General features: G+C 38.2%; 1 protein-coding gene and 1 pseudogene across 10 annotated transcripts in view; one reads left to right on the top strand and one right to left on the bottom strand.

Annotated features, from left to right (window-relative positions):
• HERC1 (HECT and RLD domain containing E3 ubiquitin protein ligase family member 1) overlaps window positions 1–22,204 on the top strand; it is a 183,532-nt gene that overhangs the window by 7,971 nt on the left and 153,357 nt on the right. The window contains exon 2 of one of the 10 annotated variants that reach the window (XM_045201602.3): window positions 7,709–7,803. The exons of the other annotated variants lie outside the window; for them this stretch is intronic. The gene's annotated coding sequence lies outside the window, so the exon portion shown is untranslated. The remainder of the gene's footprint in view (window positions 1–7,708; window positions 7,804–22,204) is intronic. 10 annotated transcript variants of the gene reach the window in all.
• Window positions 18,138–20,799, bottom strand: LOC112311323 (importin subunit alpha-1-like; annotated as a pseudogene).

The raw sequence follows: 22,204 nt of genomic DNA, 5'->3' as shown, positions 1-22,204 counted from the left end.
ATTACAATATTCTCTTAACTGGTTTCCATTCTTTTTCACTTGACCTCTTATACTCTATTATGTACTTCGTAGCTAGGATGACCTTTTTAACTGTCAGGCCACTACTCTATTTAATATTTTATAGTGACTTCCTTTTACAATGAAAATGGCCAAATTCCTAGGCATGGCCTACAAGGTACTACATGATAAAGTTAGGTAGCACCTGTTCACCTTTCTTTCTTCACTCCACTTCTGCTACACTGACCTCCATATTTTTAATCATTTTGGGTGCATTCCCAGGGCTTAATATTTGTTTTTGCTCTGTTTGGAGTGCTCTCCACTCAGGTCTTTGCATTACTTTCTCCTTTACATCATTCAGAGGGGATCTCAGAGTCTTACCTCTTTAGAGAGATCTTTAGTGATGGCACTATAGAAAACAGTGACTTACCCTCCTTGTTTCTCTTGCTTTGTTTTTTATAACACCTATGCTTCCTGAAATTGAATGACTTATTTGTCTACTTGGTTATGATTTGCCTTCCTCACTAGACTGTGAAGTCCATAAGAGCAGGAACCTTAACTGTATTGTTCATTCCAGTCCCTAGAAAGACCCTGGCCCATAATAAGCCAGGGGTGCAGCTCTAGGATGTTGTCTATGGAGTAAAATTATCTCTAACTTAGATTAAGTGATTCTACCTTTTTAAAGTTTTAAGCCAAAGGAAAATTATTAAGTCAGTTAAACACCACTGTGAATTTTGTACATTGGGTACTCATATATGAAATGTTAAGTTTTAGAATTTATGTTACCAAGAACACATAATTGTGTATAGGATGTGCTAAGTGATATATAAAAAATAAACTAGGAGTTCAGCTCTTGTGCATCTGCAGTGTTTAACATGCTCTTTGGTTGTCTAATTATAATGGTAGTGATGTTGATGTAGTGGTAACATTTTCTCTTGTACTGGGAAGAGAAATATTTTCCTCACTCTAAACTCTTGATTTAAAGTCTCTGTTAATTTTGATTTTGGGGGAAATACATTGTTTTCCAAGCTTTTTTTTTTTTTTTAACTTAATATAGTAGCAATTATATGAGCCCTTTTAAATTTTGCTGTGTTTTAAGGCCTTTCCTGTTAGTCACTATACCATAAAACTGTTTGGTCATGGCAACTTTATATGATACAATTCAAATAAGCAGCTTTGTTGTCCTAATTAGAAATATAGTATAACTTAATCTAGAACTAGACAGATCCCCCAAATTCATATGTCGAAATCCTGATCCTCAAAGATAATGGTGTATTAAGTGGGACTCTTCGGAAGAGGTTAAGACATGAGGGTGGAACCCACATGAATAAGATTAGGTCATTAAAAAAGAGGCTCTGCAGAGCTCCCTAGACTCTTGGCTGCCATATGAGGGTATACAGAAGTCTGCAACCGGAAGAGGGCCCTCACCTGACGATGCTGGCACCCTGATCTCAGACTTCCAGCCTTCAGAACTATGAGCAATAAATTTCTGCTGTTGATAAGCTAACCGCCCCCCCCCTCAAAAAAAAAAAACAAAACCTAGGAAGAATATCTATGTGTTAATATGAGGGCTGTCCAGAAAAAGTCCAGCCGTTGTTAATGTAATGAAAACAGTTTGTGCTGATGTAACCTCGCAGCCGAGGAGAGTGGCTTGGAATGCTCATGTGTGAAAGATGACAACATCACTGTACTAGTCAGTGGGGGTGACTAGTTACAGTGATTTACTGGTTACAAAGAGAAGGCCATGCAACATCACAGGATGTTTATTTAATATTGCCCACCAGTCTTTCTTATTTTAAGTGATTTGTACTAGTAATAGTAGTAGGAAGGTAGACACTGTTGAGTGAGCATGCGTACTGTGTGGCTGTCGCATTCAAAATGACTGAGCACGTAGAGCAACGAATCTGCATCAGATTTTGTGTGAAGCTTGAACATTCTTCTGTGGAAACTATTTGGATGGTTCAGAAGGCTGCAGCTATGTGCAACTGGTCACTGACAGCTTCATCTCAACAATGTGCCTTCTCATACATCATGTCCCATGCAGTTTTTTGGTCAAACATCAAATCACCTGGGTGACTTAGCCCCTCTACAGCCTATATTTGGCATCCTACAACTTCTGGCTTTTCCCAAAACTAAAATCACCCTTGAAAGGGAAGAGATTTCAGACCATCCAAGAAATTCAGGAAAATATGATGGGGCAGCTGATGGCAGTTGGGAGAACTGCGTGAGGTCCCAAGGTGCCTATTTTGATGAGGACTGAGGCGTCGTTGTCCTATGTACAATGTTTCTTGTATGTTGTATCTTCAATAAATGTCTCATTCACATTACATGGCTGGATATCTTCTAGACAGATCTCATAATTTAAAAGCTTGTGGGAGCTAGTATCTTTTATAGAAGATTGTATTGAACTTTCTTATACAACCAAATATACAGTCATATACTGAAATTCTGTCAGTAATATGGTCATAGTTTCTGTTTTCTTAAAATTACTCATTGTTTTGAGAAGAAGGATTTTTGGAGAATGGTGGAGAGATTTCTGTAATTTAGTGAAGGTGGTGTGGTGGAGTAGACAGATGCACACATAAATGAATAATAATGGGTAACACTTACTGAACATTTACTTTGCATCAGGCACCATTCTAAGCACTTTCATTTGGACCATGTTTGAATCTGGTTGAACTGTCTATTGCTTAAACCACATTTAACCCATTTATTTTGCAAATAAGGAAATTAAAGCATAAGAGAGGTTAAGTAACTTGACTAAGATCACACAACTAGTAAGTGGTGGAGTCTGGTTTAGAATTCTGGAACAAAGCAGGGTATTGGTGTAAACTGTCAGGTGCAGAACATGGAAATGGCCAGCCTTAGTTTAATGGTTTTAGCTGACCTAAAAGCGCAGCCAGGTAATGTCATATGGCCCAGGTGGCAAACACAAGGCCCGTGGGCCAAATCCGGCCCTCCACCTTGTTTTATCCTGCCCGGCACCTTGTTTCTACCCAGTGGCAGCGCCGAGCTCTCGCTTAACTGTTGAGTAGTTACATTTATACAGTACTAAAATTACATTTGGCCCTTTGAAGGCAACCACAAAGCTTATGTGGCCCCCGGTGAAAATGAGTTTGACACCCCTATCATATGGGCGTGATCATTCTATATACGTGTTCAGGAACTCATAATGACAAATAGAATATTAGGTACCTCATGTTGCTTTGACTTTTAAAAGAATGTTTCTAGTTCTCTTCTTCCAAAGGGGGGAATAGACGTTAGAACAGTAATTAGTATAAGGATTGGAATTTTCTATAGAAAAGTAAGTATTAGTGAATCTTTATGCCTTGAAATAGGAAGTTTTTCTCAGTAGACCTTAGGAGCAGGTTTAGTCTGTCACCTGTCTAAAGTGCAGACAAGCTGTGAAATAATAATGACTTACGTGTGTATATTTCTTTTTAATTTACAAAGTACCTGATAAACATTTTCTCAGTTGATCTTATAACACCTCTGTGAAATAGGCAGAGTAGATATTCTGCCCTTTGACAAGTTTCCACAGAGGAGAGAGGTAGCTGCCTAAGGAAAGGGCCCTTGAGTAACTTCTAATTGTGAGACTCCCTTTTATGAAGATTCTACTCCTAAAGGAAGTTGCTATTCCTTGGCAAAACTGCCAGAGTGTGAGTGGTGGACTTTTGCATTTGTATGTTGTTATGGGCTTAATTTCTTAAGTGGTTGGAAATTTGCTTAATCTAGAAGCAGAAGAGAATTGGCATGGTGAATGGGCAAAGATGGCCTGTTAAAATTAGCATGTTCTTAATGTTTATTAAATGGAAATGTAGGCATTTTTAAGAAATATAATTTAGATTAAAATTATAATTGAAATAGAAATGCTATTGTAATCTTTGTTAATCCGGTATTTTCATTAAAACCCACCAATTAGACTGAAGTAATATTGATGCTGTTTTTATTTTATTGTAGATTAACATAGAGGTGGGGCTCTTTACTTTTCTGAGGTCAAGGAGAGAGTTTGGTAGATTCTGAAAAGGCTGATGTAACATATGGCCTTAGTGAAATGTTTATGAAAGTTTACTGTGTTCCCTGATTCCTTTGTTTATTTTGGGGTAGTTTGAATTGCTCTGGTTAATTTAAATTGGTCTCAGGTTTAATTAAGAGGGACTTTTCAAAATTCTTAAAGGTACTTTATATAAGGGAGTAAAGTGAGATGCAAAAAAATTAATAGAATCACTTCATTTACAGTAGTTGGTGATTGACAAAATGTGACTTTGTTTTGCAGAAATCTAAGGAATTGCTGAATCCTATGTATTCTTAGTATCTTTCAGTTCTGTGTTATTTTCATTTTCCATGGTGCTCTCTTGTAACTGCCTCCTTATCACCACTCTTGCCCTCTGGGTCTGCCATCTGTTTGTTTGCCTATTTACTTCAGAGTCAGAAGGCAGGAAAGGGTGTTTATACACAAGATAAAACTAGTCCTGTGTGGAGCTCAGTGAGCTGGAGTACTTATGCAATAAGGCCACTGATGATAAATTCTAGAATTACCATAGACCCAAAGGACTAGAACAGCGATTTTCAACCTTCATCATCTCATGGCACACGTAAACTAATTACTAAAATTCTGCAGCACACCAAAAAAAATATTTTTTTGCTGATAAAGAAATAGATATGGTTTTGATGCATTCCCACCAGATAGTTATTGTTGTGTTGGCCATTGTCATTTTTTTTTTATTTGACAGTCTAAGGGAAAAGAGGTCAGTGTCCCTGACTACATAGTCAGATATTGCATGTTTTAAAAATTCTTGTGGCACACTGGTGACATCAGTTGAAAATCCTGGACTGGAAAGATGGTAATGACTCTGCAAAATTGTCTGCCAAGTTTTTTCTGTGACCATTGCTTTATTTAATAAAAAATTAAAACCAAAATCATACTTAAACACAATTTTTTTCCATGGAAAACCATAAATTGGTTAGATATTAACAGGCTTATCAATAAGAATAATTATGTAGAGAGTTTAGCATGTTGAGTGTTAACTGAAATTCATGTCAAATGATTTCTTGTAAATATAGTCTGGTCATGGTAAAGGTACATTTCACTTATGCCTGACTGTGCATTAATCTCTTATGGGAATATGTAGATTATTTGCAGTCCTAGGCAGATAATCCAAATTCTTAGCAGATTTTTTATTCTTTTTTATTACAAAATATTTAAAACCTATATTAGTATAAAACTAGAGAGAATGGTGTGAAGAGCTCCCATGTATCCATCATTGAGTTTCAAAAATTATTATAGGCAGTGGTGTTTCCTCTGTATTTATATCCAACACCATTCCACCTCTAATCCCTGCACTTCTTAAAAAATCCTCACTTGAGGACATGCTTGTTGATTTTAGAGAGAAGGGATGGGAGAGAGAGGAAGGGAAACATCGATGAGTTTCCTCTTGCACTCATCTGACCTCGTTCGGAATCTGCAGCTAAGCATGTGCCCTGACCTGGAATCTAACCCACAACCCTTAGTTTTATGGAATGACTGGCCCTTTAACCAACTGAGCCACCTTGGCCAGGACTCCATGTACTTTTGGAACCAAATGTCAGGCATATTAAATTTGTAAATTTTCGATATTTGAGTATGGCTCTCTAAAAGATAGTCTTTATAAAACAGACATAATATTATCATACTGAAAAAATTATAACAAGTTTTTAATATTATCAAGTATGTAATCAGGTTTCATATTTTTTCTGATTGTTATATATATATAGACACATACAGTTTGTTTGAGGTGGGATCCAGATAAGGTCAATACTTGACAGTTGTTTGGCATGTTGATTAAATCACTTTTAATCTCTTGGACTCTTCCTCCATCTCTGTTTTTTTCCTTCCTTGAAATTTTTTGTTAAAAGAAATCAGGTTGTTTGCCCTGAGAAGTTAACCATTTTGCAGATTGCTTCTCTGTAGTGGCATTTAACATGTTCAATCTCCTGAATTTCCTGTAAATTGATAAATTTGTAAGAATTTATTTTCTAGGGTTTCTCCCCCTGCCGCCCCTGAGTACTTCATAGGAATGGTTTGTGTTTCCATCGGGGGTACATAAGGACATAAGGTCTTGTTATCTCTTTTTTTTTGTGATGTTAATAGGATCAATAGGATGTTCATTGCTTAGATTTATTAATTCATTGGGGATTGCAAAATAGTGAAATTTTAGTGTTCCTGCTTCATGTATTATGTGGTGTTCTTTTGGATAGTTAGTTCAATGATGTAAATTGTATATTTTGGACATTTTATTTATGTTAGAATTGGTTCTGGGATGATTTGACAAGATTCTGTGGTACAGTTCCTTTAAGGGATGAGTGAAAATCCTTATTGAAAATTCAGAAAAAACTTGGGGATATTGAGTAACTGGACTTTGTTTAAAGGACATTTGGCCAATAAATAGGTTAATGTCCATTGTGAGACAGCAGCTTGTGACCCAGCATGTGTAGTTGGTCACTGGTGTTTGTTCTTTTTAGCAGTCAGTGTCCCTATTCAGATATTTCAAAAGCGATTTGTGCAGCAACAGTTATTAGTTTCTTGAGCCAGAGTTCTCAGCATGAGTTTGAGAACAGGCCTTGTGTATGAATCAGATTTAAAAAAATATTGAGTTTACATAACACCATATTTTGTATTGCAGGTTATCAAAGAACTGAAGCAGCATTTCCCAGTGTAGCTCCTTGACAAAAGGCTTTTCGGGTCAAATGAACTTGGTAAACAATGTGCACTTTATCCTCTTGGAGTGTAATGATACATATTAACATGTAAAAGACCTACAGTTAAAAAAAAGTCCTGTTTAACATTAACTAAGCATTTTCCAAGTTTATTTTGATTACTGAACCTTTTCCCCCCTCATAACTCCTTGAAGAACTAGTGGAACAAATTCTCTAGAGGGAACAAATTTTGGGAAATGTTGAATTAGAGGATTTAAACACAGAATAAAAAAAAAATGACCAGTGATAAAGAGTGTGTATGACTTCACTACAGTGGAGAAGTTTTTGATAGGTAGATCATTTTTTTAAAGGTTTTATTTATTTGTAGAGAGAATGGAAGGGAGGGGGAGAGAGAGGGAGAGACACATTGATGTGAGAAACATTGATCTCATACACACCCTGCCCAGGGACTGAACCTGAAACCAGGCATGTGCCCTGACCAGGAATCAAACCAGGACCTTTCACTTTGCAGGATGACGCCCAACCAACTGAGTCACACCGATCAGGGCAGTAAACCATTTTTCAGTGAGAAAAAAGCAAGAGGCAAAAGTTGGTTGTTTTATTGTAGCTTGTAAGCATTATACTTTTAGGAAAGCAGTGTTAGGAAAGGACTTCAGTCACAAATAACATTTATTACATACCAGGAACTGTTGTCAGTCCTTCTTTTTATATAATTTATAATTTATTTAATCCTCACAGCAACCTTATGCCATAGGTGCACTATTGTTATCTCAATTTTAAAGAAAATTGAGGCACAGAGACATTAAGTAAATTTTTCAAGGTTACATTGCAGAGTTGGTGACATAGCTGGGCCAGGATATGAGCTTAGGCATCCTGGCTCCAGAGTTCCTGTGTGGAACCACTACTCTGTACTGCAAGATATGGCAGATGGAAATCATGAAGTAGAGTTAGATTAAAAAGGGGATTTAAAAGCTTTTTTTTTTGAGGGAACAGATATATATTCTTTAACTTTCAGGCAGTCAGGATCATAAGAGAAGAATTTGGAGAGCTGGCTGTGTCCTAATGAAGATAGAAAACATGGAGACCTGGGAACTGTTACTCACAAAAAAGGTACACTTCCCTCCCAAAGAGATAGATTAGGTGCAGGTATAAGGCTGAGTTAAGAAGATACTGTTAATATTAGAATTTCAGACTTAGAAGTGAGTTGGAGCTCACTTCATAAGACTCCCTCATTTTATACATGAGATCTGAGGTTTCATAGTTTGTTTACGTAATTGTAGTAATAATTATAGCTCACATTAGTATATTACATTAAAGCACTTTTACATGGCTTCTCGTTTGATCCTCTAAACAAACTAGAAAGGTAGGTAGGTAGGTTTCATATTTTCCACAGCAAAGTTGGTTCTTGAATTTAGATTTTCTGCATTTTAAAAGCTAAAGCTTTCTACATTACATCACATTGTCTCAGTTATGAATAACATATTAAAATTAAAGTATGTGTGTTTTTGAAATGAGAGGATTTGTTGGGAAAGAAAAGCTGCATTTTAACAAATGGAAAGAATCTCCTTCTAAGTGTCAAAAGTAATGTATGCTATTGTAAAAATAATTTTTAGACAATTTAGGGAAATATAAAGAAAATAGTGAAAATTATCCCACTGTGTAAAGTACCCACTGTTAAATTCTAATGTGTAGCCTTGCCTTGGTGGTTCAGTTAGTTGGAGCGCCACCACTATACCAAAGTCTTGTGGGGTTTGATGCTGGTCCATATGCAGGGGCGTGCAACCTCTGGGACTCTGGTCTGGATGATCCTGGGTTGGGGAGTATGTGGCAGGCAACCAATCAATGCTTCTCTCTCTCCCTCCCCCTCTCTCTAAAAGCAATGAAAAAAAAAGTCCTCTATTGAGGATTAAAAAAAATTAAAATTCTAATGTATAGTTCTTCAGATTTTTTTCTAGATGTCTGTCTATAGGATTTTTTCAAAAGTCTATACATACTGTTTTATAACCTGAAATACTATATTTGTAAAAGGGAACATTCATAGGCATCTGGTCTTTTGCCTCTACTGTGATAAAAAGGTGTACATGCTGGGACAACAGGCATAAAATGGTAATGTCTTGGGCAAACTGGAATGTGTAGAAGTCAACCCCATCACTCTCCCCACACTCTATAGCTGACTGGTTAGTAAAGGCTATGTTAGGTTAATTTAAGGAGGCAATGGGTAGTATAAAGCTTATTTTTATTGTTTTTTTTGTGGAATTTGGGATTGTTAATTGTTTTGTTTGATGGGAAAAAACTTTCACAGTAGTGGATTAAAAGATAAATAACTCACACTACTTTAAGTAAACATTAAGGGGCATAAAATATGGTTCTTTTGGAGCAACTCTATATATGGGCCTTTTGTGTGTGTGTGCGAACACGTGTGAGTGTGTATGTGTGTGTAACTTGTCTCTAATGATCAATACTGTTGGAATGGTGAGAGGGGAAAGGAGTCTGTCGTGTTGGGTTGTGAAATGGATATTTTTACTTGAAGTCAGTTCTTTAGCATACCTTGCTTTCATTTTATTGACTGCATCTAGTAATTTGCTTTGTTAATTGCTCTCTTTGCCCAATGAGATTTTTGGGATGGTCTTATTCTAAAAATATCTTTCTTTTTGAGGATTGGGTTGTATTTTATTTACATCTCTCAATACTTCTTTGTTGGTTCTAAGTTGATGGTAAGACTTTGTGAGTTTATCTATGCTAGTTCCTTTACCAGTCCATATAAATTTTATAATAAGCTTGGGATTTTGATAAGTATTGCATTAAATCTCTAGGTCAGTTTGGAGAACTGACATTTTTATATTTAGTCTTCCAATCTAGGAACATGACAGGTCTCTCCATTTATTTAGACCTTTGATTTTTTTTTTAAAAAAATCTATATCTTACAATTTTCAGCATATCAGATGTGGGTATTTCATTAAAAAGTGTTTTTAAAGCTTTTTATTAAACTGTAATATATACTCCTAGAAGTTTATGTATAGTAAATACACAGCTTGATTGATTGAACAGGGATGGATTCATTTTCTGATATTTTCTGTCAACCTGAGAGATTTTTCATGAGGGAGTTAGGTAGAGTTCAAGATGAGAGAATAAGAGAAACTTCCCATTTCCTTCTGGGCCAGGTCGTCATAGTACATCTTCATTGTTTTGTTTAAAAGAGAATTCTCAAGACAATAGACGTATTCAGAGATTGTTAAACTCATTTCCAAATGAGTTTCCCTATTTATTTTTCCTTGCTGTGATTAACTAGTCATGTTCCAATACAGATTTGTCTAGATGTTTTCTGACATATAGGAATTCATACTATTTTAAAACAATAAAAATGTGGGTTAAATATTTAAGAGACTTGCCTTCTCATTTTTGTTAAACCCATCCAGTCCCTGCCCTTTACCTTCCTTCTGTGTAGTTTGTAGAAAGCACAAGCTTAAGTAAACTTGTCTTGCTGTCTGGCTTTTATCTTCATTCTAAGGAAAAGTAGGCAACTTACTGTCTGTGTTTACGGTTGCAATATTTTCCTACCTGCTCCTTTTTGAATTAACCTAAAAAATCTAACTCTTGAGTTTATGGGGATGGTATCACTGTAATTACCTAAAGGAAAAATAATTGTTACAAGGAAGTTAAAAGTGAGATTTACTTAATACAAATACTCTGGGAATAAATAAGTTTACTACATATGCTCCATCAGGAAGTGTTACAGAACTCCGCCTGTGCTGTTCTGGAACAGCTGTGGGGTTCGATTGCCTGCTGCCAAGAAGTGTGACTTCCAATGCAATAGTTTGGTGAAAAAGGAAAGGGGTTGTTTATTTACAGATTATACTGATTCAGAATAACAGGATTTCTGCTAAGTTCTATTTCCTTTAAAACATCCAAAAACATAATCCTGCCCCCTTTTGTCAACCCAGGCCACTCTCAGAATATGCCAGTCAGAGGTACCATCTTTCAGAGAAGCAGAAGTCTGCAGCTCAGCATTCCTGGTCACAGTTCAGCATTGCAGGCATCTCCCACTAATCTGTTCTTGATTAGGCAGGTCCCCTCAATTCCCAGCTCCATCAGCTCTGTGGCAGTGTTCTCCAGGCGGGTTTTCCGGTGGGTCTCCTCTTTCTCACTCTAGCTCTTAATCCAAGACCATGTGGCACCTCCTTACACACCAGACCTGATGGCCGAATTCTCCTGTTTCATGGCTCCTTCCTCATGGCTGCCTATGGGGCGGCCCTTCTATGCCCTTTCAAACCTCATAACTGCTACCTACCCTTTCAGCTCTCCTGGCAGAATTCACAGTGAAGAGTAAGTAGCTCCTCTCTCACTGCAGACAGCATGGCTAAATCCTTTTCCCTCTTTCTGCCCACCTTATTTTGAGTGCTGACCCGGAGCTTGCTTCCTGTGAGACCTCATATCCAGCCCCTCCTACAATGAGCTACTTTTGCTAGTTCCCCCATATCTTTTACCTTCTTTTTGCCACTTTCTTTAGTCAGGGCAAGAGTCTCCTGTGACACACGGACATCCGGGTTGGGCCACAACCCCTGGCTATGTCACGAGTCACTATATGGTCTGAAAGTCATGTGGACCTGGGGTGGTAGCAGAGCTATCAATTAGCTACTAACTTGCCATTGTTATGAAAAGTATTTTAACTGCCATATCATCCCCATCCTCCAACCATGGGATGTAGGGAATATTTTTGGGGACCCCCCACTCCTCTCTGCACCCTGTTACAGAAGGACATAGTTAATAAATGGGAAAACCATACTTATTTAATCCCTATATATACTTTTATTGCAAATGATAGTCTTTTTTTTCATTTTTATATCACTAGGACCCAGCTGTGCCTAATTCAGCTGTTTCCACCCTCTTCCTTTCAAGCTTTCATTTTGAAAATTTTTCAAACCTATGGAAAAAAGTTGAAGAATATTGAATTTGGTTATGTATAATGGACCCCCGTGTATAATGTGCACCCATGTTTTGTGCGTGTTCATGGGATTATTATACCCATTATTATTCCCATGGTATGTAGTCATTATACCCATGTGCAATGTGCATCCTTATTTTCCCTCAAAAATTTGGGTAAAAAAGTGTGCATTATACATGGCAAAATATGGCAGTACAGTAACTACCCTATACTTTTAACCTAGTTTCACAAATTGTAACATTTATATTTTGTCGCAGTTTTTTTCCTTTTCAATAAACACACACACACACACACGCACAATTTTGCTTTAAGTGAGGGTAAGTTTTCATCACCAAGATACTCCACCCCTCCAGTTCTTCCATTGTGCATCTCCTAAAACTAACTATATTCTCCAACATACAATACATTACATTACATTACATTACATTACATTACACAATACATTAATCCACGCCTCAGGAAAATAACATGAATTTATTATCATCTAATATGCACTGTCTGTATTTAAATTTTTCTAGATGTCTCCCACATATCTTTTATAACTTGTTTTTTTTTTTATGATCCAGGATCTAATCACATTCACATATTGCTTTTGGCTTTTATTTCTCTTTTAATCTAGAACAATCCTCTGGCTTTTTAAATGACATTAACTTTATTGAAGAACCTAGGACATTGTCTTAAAATAATGTACTACAATCTGAATTTGCTGATTGTTTCTTTAAGTTTATATATTTAGGCTAAACATTTATTGCATGAGCACTGTATGGATGGGGTGTACTTTTTGCATCACTTTAGGGGGCACTTAATGCTATTTTTATAGGTGATGCCAAGTTTGATCCCTTGTTTATGGTGGTGACTACTACCAGATTACTTCACTATAAATGCACTTTTTCCCCTTTATAACTAATACATTATTTACAGGTGGTATTTTGAGATTATGTGAAAATCCTTTCTCCCACAACCCTTTCCCAACAGTTTAAGCATCTATGGGAAGATTATCCTTGTCTGGATAATTCTTTTCTTTTTTTAACAAAAGTATATTATTAAACAATATACCCACATAGTATAAAGGGGGTTATAGCAAAACGTGTATGTCTCCCTTTTGTTTCCTAACTCTACTTCCCTAGTTTTTGTCAGAGTTAACCATTATCATTATTTTGTGTATCTTTCAGAGATTCTAAACCCTTTCAGTCATGTATTCATATATATTCTCTTTTTTTTCTTTTTATACAACTGGTGGCATACTGCAGACTGTTCTACATCTTATTTTTTTGTTGTTGTTGTAAAAATAGATAGCATTTGACATTCAAAACAGTTGTAAAGTGTACAATTCAGTGCCATTAAATGCATTCACAATGTTGTGACATCACTACTCTCTATATCCAAAACTTTCCCAACAAAAACTCTGTACCCATTAAACAATAATTCCCTATTCCCTTCTCTCCTAAAGCCCCTTTAATTTTCATTCTATGTCCTTTATCTAGGAATTTGCTTATCCTTGGCTCCTCATACAGGGGAAGTCATATAATATTTATCCTTCTGTGTCTGGCTTATTTCCGTAAACAAAATATAACAAGGACCATTCATGTTGGACCATATATCAAAATTTCACTTCTTTTTATGACTGACTACTACTCCATTATATGTATATACCACATTTTGTTTATCTGCTTATGGACACTTGGGTTGTTTCTGCCTTTGGGCTGTTGTGAATAATTCTGCTCTTAATATTGGTGTACATATATATCTGTTCAAATCCTAAGAGCTTTCAGTTCTTTTGGATATTCCAAGGAGTGGAATTGCTTAGTCTTCATCTTAGTGTATTTTTAACTTAATATATCAAGGTTATTCCAAATCATCATGTCCCAGATAATTACAGATATTTCTCATTCATTTTAATGATTGCCTTGAATCCCAGTGTATATGCATTATTTATTTAGCCAATTTCTTATAGTTAGATTTTAGATTCTTTCCCATTTTTGTTTTTTACCTTATTTTTCTTTTTGCTCTTCTAAACAAGGCTGCAATGAATAAGATATTTTTTTAGTTTAAGCAATACCTTATTTTTTTAATAAAACTGCAGTGTGAAAATGTTGATTGAGCCTAGTCTCATTGAGCATACCTTCTAAATACCCTTAAAATTGATTTCACAAGCCCAAAACATACTGCTCTTTTATTTTAGGTCCTCATTTCTCAGTTCAACTTTTGGGGTATCTCCTGTGTCTTGGCTATTCTGTCCTCTTCATTCCCTTAGTATTATCCATAGCTCCTGCTGGGTAACTGTTATGTAACATCATTATACTGTGTTGTAATTGCTTAAATATCCTTGCCCTATTCTGGGTTCTGAATTACTTAGGAGCACTGTGCTTTTATCTAGTAGACCTTCCTACTGTGGGTAGATTTTGCACATTCATGTCAAGTTCCTGGTAGTAATAAATAGGAGTGCCTTTGTTAAAATTAACATACAAGTAGGGCAAAAGTAGGTTTACAGTTGTTCATATGGAAAGTAATACAATAATTAATAAATAATAATACAAGGATAAACTCTGGTCCTGGCCAGTGTGGCTTGGTTGGAGTATTGTCCTGTAAACCAAAAGGTTGTGGGTTTGATTCCTGCTCAGGGCACATGCCTATGTTGTGGGTTTGGTCCCTGGTATGGGTATGTGCTAGAGGCACTGATTGACGTTCCTCTCCCTCCCTTCCCCTCACTCTTAAAAAGAAAAAGAAGAATAAACTGTGTTTTGTGTGCTCACAACTGTAAACCTACTTTTGTCCCATCCTGTATAGTTACAGAAGACTTTTTTAAAAATGTGCAAATGGGGAGAGGAACCAAGATGGCAGCATAGGTAGACACACTGTGCCTCCTCGCACAACCAGAACTGACAGAGAATCGAACACCAAGGGGGACCGACACCAAGGAAATAGAAAATAAACATTCATCCAGACTGGTAGGAGGGGCGGAGACGGGCACTGGAGTGGAGAGGACTCGCGTGGCTGTGGCGGGACTGAGACTGGCGGAGTGTGGGACAAGTGGCGCAGGCAGTCCGAGCACTAGCAGACCCTGCGGCCCCACATTTGCACAGATAAACCCAGAGGGCCAGACTCAGAGTGGCGGAGAGCGGGGCAGGCAGAGTGACGGGTAGCACCCTGCGGCACCACATTCGCCCACAGATAAACCGGATGAACTGCGGGCAGCGAAGCAGACCGCGCAACCCAGGGCTCCAGCTCGGGGAAATAAAGCCTCAAACCTCTGATTGAAAGCGCCCCTGGGGGTTGGGGCGGCAGCAGGAGAGACTCCCAGCCTCACAGGAGAGGTTGTTGGAGAGACCCACAGGGGCCTAGAGTGTGCACAGGCCCACTTACTGGGGAACCAGCACCAGAGTGGCCCAGTTTGATTGTGGGTAGCGGAGTGAAAGATTGAAATCCGGAGAGTGAGGCGGGCGCCATTGCACCCACTCGGCCCCTCCCCCACGTACAGCATCACAGCGCAGCGACCAACATTACCCCGCCCCGGGGAACACCTAAGGCTCCGCCCCTTAAAGTAACAGACGGGCCAAGACAAACAAACAAACAAACAAACAAAATGGCCCAAATGACAGAACACTTCAAAGCTCCAGAAAAAGTACAACTAAGCGAGGAAGAGATAGCCAACCTATCGGATGCACAGTTCAAAGCACTGGTTATCAATATGCTCACAGACTTGGTTGAATCTATTCGAAAAACAGATGAAAAAATGAAGCCTATGCTAAGAGAAACAAAGGAAAATGTACAGGGAACCAATAGTGATGAGAAGGAAACTGGGACTCAAATCAATGGTATGGACCAGAAGGAAGAAACAAATATCCAACCAGAAAAGAATGAAGAAACAAGAATTCGGAAAAATGAGGAGAGGCTTAGGAACCTCCAGGACACCTTGAAATGTTCCAACATCCGAATTATAGGGGTGCCAGAAGGAGAAGAGGAAGAACAAAAAATTGAAAACTTATTTGAACAAATAATGGAGAACTTCCCTGATCTGGCAAAGGAAATAGACTTCCGGGAAGTCCAGGAAGCTCAGAGAGTCCCAAAGAAGCTGGACCCAAGGAGGAACACAACAAGGCACATCATAATTACATTACCCAAGATTAAACGCAAGGACCTACATCCAAGATTACTGTATCCAGCAAAGCTATCATTTAGAATGGAAGGGAAGATAAAGTGCTTCTCAGATAAGGTCAAGTTAAAGAAGCTCATCATCACCAAGCCCTTATTATATGAAATGTTAAAGGGAGTTACCTAAGAAAAAGAAGATCAAAAATAGGAACAGTAAAAATGACAGCAAACTCACAGTTATTAATGACCACACATAAAACAAAAATGAGAGCAAACTAGGCAAACAACTAGAACATGAGGGTTGTCAATAAGGGAGTGGGAGGGGGAGAGGGGGGTAAAGGTACAGAGAATAAGTAGCATAGATGATAGGTGGAAAATAGACAGGGGGAGGGTAAAAATAGTGTAGGAAATGTAGAAGCCAAAGAACTTATAAGTATGACCCATGGACATGAACTATGGGGGGGGATGTGGGAGGGAGAGGGGTGGGCAGGATGGAGTGGAGTGGGGGGGAAATGGGACAACTGTAATAGCATAATCAATAAATATATTTAAAAAATGTGCAAATGGGACTGCCCTTAGTTCATTAGTGAATGTGCTAGGGTATACATCCCTTTGATTTACTTTTAAGCCAGTTAGTATTTGGTACTATTATGTCCCCCATCCTCATTTCTTTTGATACCATCAGATAGTCTAAATTTTATCTTTTTCCTCGTCAAAATCATATTCACATATTCGTATTCTGAGATTGTATGAGGAGCTAGCCTTAGTATATGCTTCCAACATTTTTGCTATTTCCCCATTATTTATTTTAGGAAGCCTCATAAGAATGATTTTTTTGAGGTGTAAATTGGACATATCACGGGGAATTCAGTGAGGATAAGTTTACCAAAAACATGATTGCCATGACTTAGGCTTTAGATGCTAGCAAATTAAAGGTTCTAAAGAAGGGAGAGGAGATTTTTCTTTACAATGTATGATGAGGACCACTGGCTTCTTCATGCCTCTAGAAAATCTGCTTTTGTTGAAGTCTGTTGTCTGGTTCATGGCCACTGGTCAGCTACAAATTAAGGTATCCTGAATGTGCTGACATTTCTATTTGCATTTGTGCACTAATTGCATCTATTTGTGTAACAGGTTGTTGAACTTGACTATTTTATAACTTGCTATACTCTTTTTGTTCCCCAGGATTCTTTCATTATAAAGTGCATTGATGTTCTAAAACCCTGAGGTTGGTAGCAGCCAATTCTTTGGAATCATGCTGAAAACAGAATAATTCGAAACATAGTAAATTTGCTTATACCTAGTTATCATCAACTTTTTGTGCTAAAACATTGTAGTGATGTAATGAGTTTTAATAACTCCTATATTTGTCAATAAGAGTTACTGTATTTCTAAGGTTACACTAATTTTCATGATGGAATATAAAAGAAAGAACTTAAAATAGTTCAAATTACTTCCCTTTGGAGGTTACATGGTTAACAGAGACCATGCAATGCAATGTGTAACATTTATTTTTACAGTTTCAAAGTACTTTCGTGTAAGAGATGTGAAAATTCCAATATGAGAAAGATAATTGTGGGTGAAGCTTATTAGAACAGTTTTAATTGGAGTTGAATGGGGAGGTGATAGATCTGAATTAGTACATGAAGGAAGTATAGGATTTGTTAGGCAGAGAGGAAGGGGTGGGCATTTTAGGGGGCAGTAGCATGAGTAAGAGTAGGAGTGAACACATCTCAACTGAGTGCTGGTAAGTATTGTAGGGTGCCTGCCTGACAAGAGCAGAGGAAGGGGCATGCGGTGGTTAAGATTTGATAGGTTGGAGGAAGGAGTTGGTTGTGAGCCTTGCAAAGCAGAGTAAGGAATTTTAATTCTCGAGAACCGTATCACTCAGGGTCCTGGCAGGAAATAAATAGACTAGTTACAGAGATTTGGGTAGGATTAAGGAAAGCAACAAGGGATTGAAGTTTCCAAGGCCTAGAAATATTGGGGAACCATTGATACTTTTAAGCCAGAGGGGGCAAGAACAGGAACACTGAAGCCTGATGAGAGCTGGAACAGTGGAAGCCAAACAGTGGATAGGACCTGTGGCTGTAGAGGAAAGGGACCTGAGGTGGAGAGAAAGCCAGGGACATAAGGACCCCAGTAACTTTTTCTTCTTACCCTCTGATTTCTTGCTAGTGCCTCTCATTGGCCTGACCCAACTGAAGGCCAGGGAAGCTTGGGCAGTGTAGTCCTAGAGGTCAGCCTTAAACGGCACCAAGCAGAATATGGAAGGGTAGAGATTTAGTGTGGAGACAGGGGTTAAATAGAGAATGTCTACCCAGAACCCATTTAAAATGATTGTAAATTTGTAAGCAGAGGAATATTGTCTCTTTTTGTTTGTTTGTTTTGGTTAGAATTTAATCTTTATTTACAGGACACTGCAGAAATAAGAAACGCATTGAAAAGAGAAGCTTCATACAGTATGTACAGTTTGGAACTGTTATAGTTTTGTTGTAAAACGTGCTATAATAACAGACTACATTTAGAAAGAGTTCTTAGTAGAGAAATACCAAACATAATACACAGCAAACAACTTTTTACGCCTCAGTTGTACAGTCTGAAAGTTAAAAGTCCCAGCAGTGCCATCCTGCATTTGGAACATATAGCCATCAGAGGTAGTGTCTGGCACAACATTCTGATCTTCCTCTTCCTCTATAGAGAAATACTTCTCAATCGAGTTCAGTGAAGATTTTTACACGGACTCATTTTCATGGTTTTGTAGAGCTTCAGTTTTGTCTAAACCTCCACATTCTTCAATCATTGTACTAACCTTTTCAGTTTCACTTAGTTTCTCAGCAGCCTGAAGGATATTTGAAATGGCATCCAGAATAACCAGAATGATTTTGGTATCTTTTGCAGTTAAGTGGTTCATCAGTGGTTCTGTTAAGTCACAACGAACAAGTTATGCAATCTGTTTAGCTGTTCCACCTCTTGTATAGTTGGTTTCGGCCCATACAGCTTCCCTGTTTCTTAAAACCTGCCTTAGAGGAAACAACAATGAAGACTGGGACTAATCCAGGATTCACAAGTTGCTGTATTTTGTCCTGGTAGCCAGCAGTGATGTTTGACATTGTCCATGTAGCTTCCTTCTGAATCTTAGTTTTGGAGTTCATTAGCAGGCAGAGAAAGATAGCAAGTGCTCCTGCATCTATCACAACCCGATTCTGTTCGTCTTTCCTAGTGACAGTATTTCCTATGATTCTTAGTGCGGGAGTTATAATTGGCAGTTCAGTAGCTCCTAGGAGCTTCACAAACTGGGCCACAACTTCTATTTTCACAACCATTTTAATCCATTCATTTGCACCATCAGTAAAGTAGGAAATGGCCCAGCAGATATCTGCTAACACTTTTGGATCATCCTGATATAGGAGACAAACTAAAGTAGGAAGAATCTGCTCAACAGCATCTAGTGGGGGTGCAGGATTCTTGTTGTGACAAAGGTTTGAAAGTGCCCAGGTAAGATTATACAAGTGGCCACATGCTAACGATGACATTATCAGGAACTGCAAGAAGCCAACATGGGTCAGCTGCACCATACTTTATAACCAAGTCTTAGAAAACTGAACCATCACCTACTATGGTTCCTAGAGCTCATGTAGCTTGTTCACTGATGTGAGAATGGGGAAATGCCAACAGAGAAATGAATGCTGGGATAGCACCTCCATCGACTATAGCCTTGATCTGTTCGCATGTCCCGGAAGCAATGTTAGTGAGGGCCCAAGCAGACTAAAACTGAATGGGACTACAGTCAGTTCTGCTAAAAGATGCAAATTTTGGAATCAAATCAGCCCCTATGGGTGGCTGTTTTTCCCTAGAAAGCAGTTTCCTTGCAGCCTAAGTAGCTTGCAGCTGGCTTTCCAAATTGTTGCTATTTATGCCTTTGACAATGTCCTCAACAGACAATTTACAGATCCCTAGGTGTTGTGGTTTTCCTGTAGTGGGGAAGTAGTATCATCAGGAAACGAGCTTACATTTTTTCTTTTCAGCATCTGATCATCCTTCTTAGCTTTCCTCAGCTCCACGTTTGACGCAAGTCCTGGTCAGCAGGATCCCGTGTTGTGGCTGTAATATACAAATACACATGGACTACAGAAATCCTGTGGAGAAAAAGGGGTGGCATGGCCACTCTCTAAGTGAGAGAGGGCAAGAGGGCTAGAGAGAGAGTCCAAGAGAGAGAGTCGACCCCTGCCTGGACAGGCTTTTATTGCTTTTCTGGGCACCTTACATCGAGGATGGTCCTCATTTACTATGCACAGGTTCACCACAGGTGATTACCTTTTAAGGACAACAAAGGACAGAATACTGTGAATTACTTCAAAGAGAAGGATGTTACAGCTCAAGGGGGAAACTGCTCACACTCCATACTTGGGTGTTTTAGCACAGACTTTAGGAAGATGAAGATACTCAGTAAACATTTGCTGCCTCAATTCAGGCTGAGTTTTAGCAAGAGCAAGTCTCATAGCAGTCAAGGTACAATGCAGGCCTGATATCCCACTGGAGAACCTATCCATGGATATGGGTCCTGCCCGCCAACCTCACTCCCCACTGGCTTTTCCGAGTGGGGGCTGAGCCACATTTCCCACACGTGGAACAGTTCCCCACATCTCCCCCCTTGTTTTTAACTGGATCCTGCAGGCTGGGATCTGTGTCACACGTTAACTTCTGTTAAGCAGTGTCTCATTTCTGTACTGTCTTTCCCCTTGTTCTTGAATCTGTTAAGATGGGCAGCTGGTGAATTAGCATTCTCGTTGGTGCACATGGTTATGAGACAAAGGTGAGATAGCTACACAGCCACCTCAGGCTTTCATAGGAGGTGGTGCAGGACAGACTGGCTGTGGTTCAGTTGCTCTGAAAACATCCACCACAGATCAGCCTGCAGACTGTGTGGCCAGCAGAGGAATGTTATATTGAAAATGTTCTTGGGAGAGATTTGGTTTAGTGAATTTTGAGAGTCTTAAAAAATTATTACTTCAGGTAAAGTTCCAATTTATAACAAACAGGCAGAATGAAATCTATTATCAGATTTATCCTCATAGCCCAAGGAGGACCTTCACAGCCTCTCAATTTTTAACCATCTCATGTGGATGTGGGACCATGCCCATTCCTATGTGGTTTCTTCTTTATATCCTTAGTTATAGAACTTATGTTCAGCTAGATTTCAGGTGGTTCTCAATGATAGTTGTTCTGTAGTTGTAATTTTGATGTGGTCATGAGAGGATGCAAGTACCACATTTACGCAAGTACCACATTTACCTATTCTACCCTTAATGTGCTTTTTGAAGAACAAAATTTTTAAATATTGACAAAGTTCACTGAATCATATTTTTGAGACCTGTTTAAGAAATGTTTGCCTAATACAGGGTTGCTAAGATTTCTTTCTTATGTTTTCTTCTAGAGATTTTCTTCCTTGTATTCTCTTCTAGAGATCTTACATTTGGGTCTATGAACCAATTACAGTTGATTTTTGTATATGGTATGCAATTAGGGTCAAAGTTCATTGTTTTCTACATGCATATCCAGTTGTTCCAGCAACCTTTGTTGAAGATTATCCTTTCCGCAGTAAACTGCCTTAGCACCTTAGTTAAAAATCAGTTGGCTGTATACATGTGGGCCTGTTTCTCGAGTTTTGGGTCTGTTCTCTTGATCTCTCTTGATTCCAATGTACATGTCTTGATTACTATAGCTTTATAAATAAGCGTTAAAGTCAAATAATGGAATTTTTCCAGCTTTGTTCTCTATCAATATTATTTTCTTATTCTTAGTTCTTTGCATTTTTGTCCCACAAATCTCTGATCAGAACTGTAAAAAGTGTTTTGGTGTTGTTAACGTGTTTGGGATCATTTAATGTTGTCTTGAGGTAGTGGCTAGGAGGAACAGATTTTATCATAGCAACAGGATGCTAAGAATGAGTTGAATTGACAATTGATACATTGAAACCTTCTGAGGTTTTTCATTTAAAAAAATTTAGAGTGATATAGAACATGTGAAACCACCATGATAGTGATAAGAAGCATGGTTTAGTGGTTAAGAGGTGGGATGTCAGACTGCTCTGGTTTGAATCCTTACTCTACTACTTACTGCTAGTATGACCTTGGGCTAAACTATTTAGTCTCTCTGTGTCTCTGTTTCCTTTCCTGGCAAATGGGAATAATAAGAATAACTATTTCCTAGAGTTGTTCTGAGGTTAAGTAAGATAACACATGTAAAGTTTTAGTACCAGTGCCTGCCTCATAGAATGTACTTAAAGAATGTTAACTGCTATTACTCTTTTTTACCTAGAGAATGTAAGAAAGCTTCAGAATTTGATAAATTCACTTGTAGGAAATATTAAGTCTACACCTGTGCTCAACTCCTTCATCTTCCCTCATTTATTTCAGTTTAGAAAGATAGTTACAATGCTATTTGGCTTATTTTCCAGCCCCACTTTTCGATGGA

This window comes from Desmodus rotundus, chromosome 7 (genome assembly GCF_022682495.2).
Source record: "Desmodus rotundus isolate HL8 chromosome 7, HLdesRot8A.1, whole genome shotgun sequence".
NCBI lineage: Eukaryota > Metazoa > Chordata > Mammalia > Chiroptera > Phyllostomidae > Desmodus > Desmodus rotundus.
The sequence above is the reverse complement of the archived record's forward strand: the minus strand, read 5'-3'. Positions and strand labels throughout refer to the sequence as shown.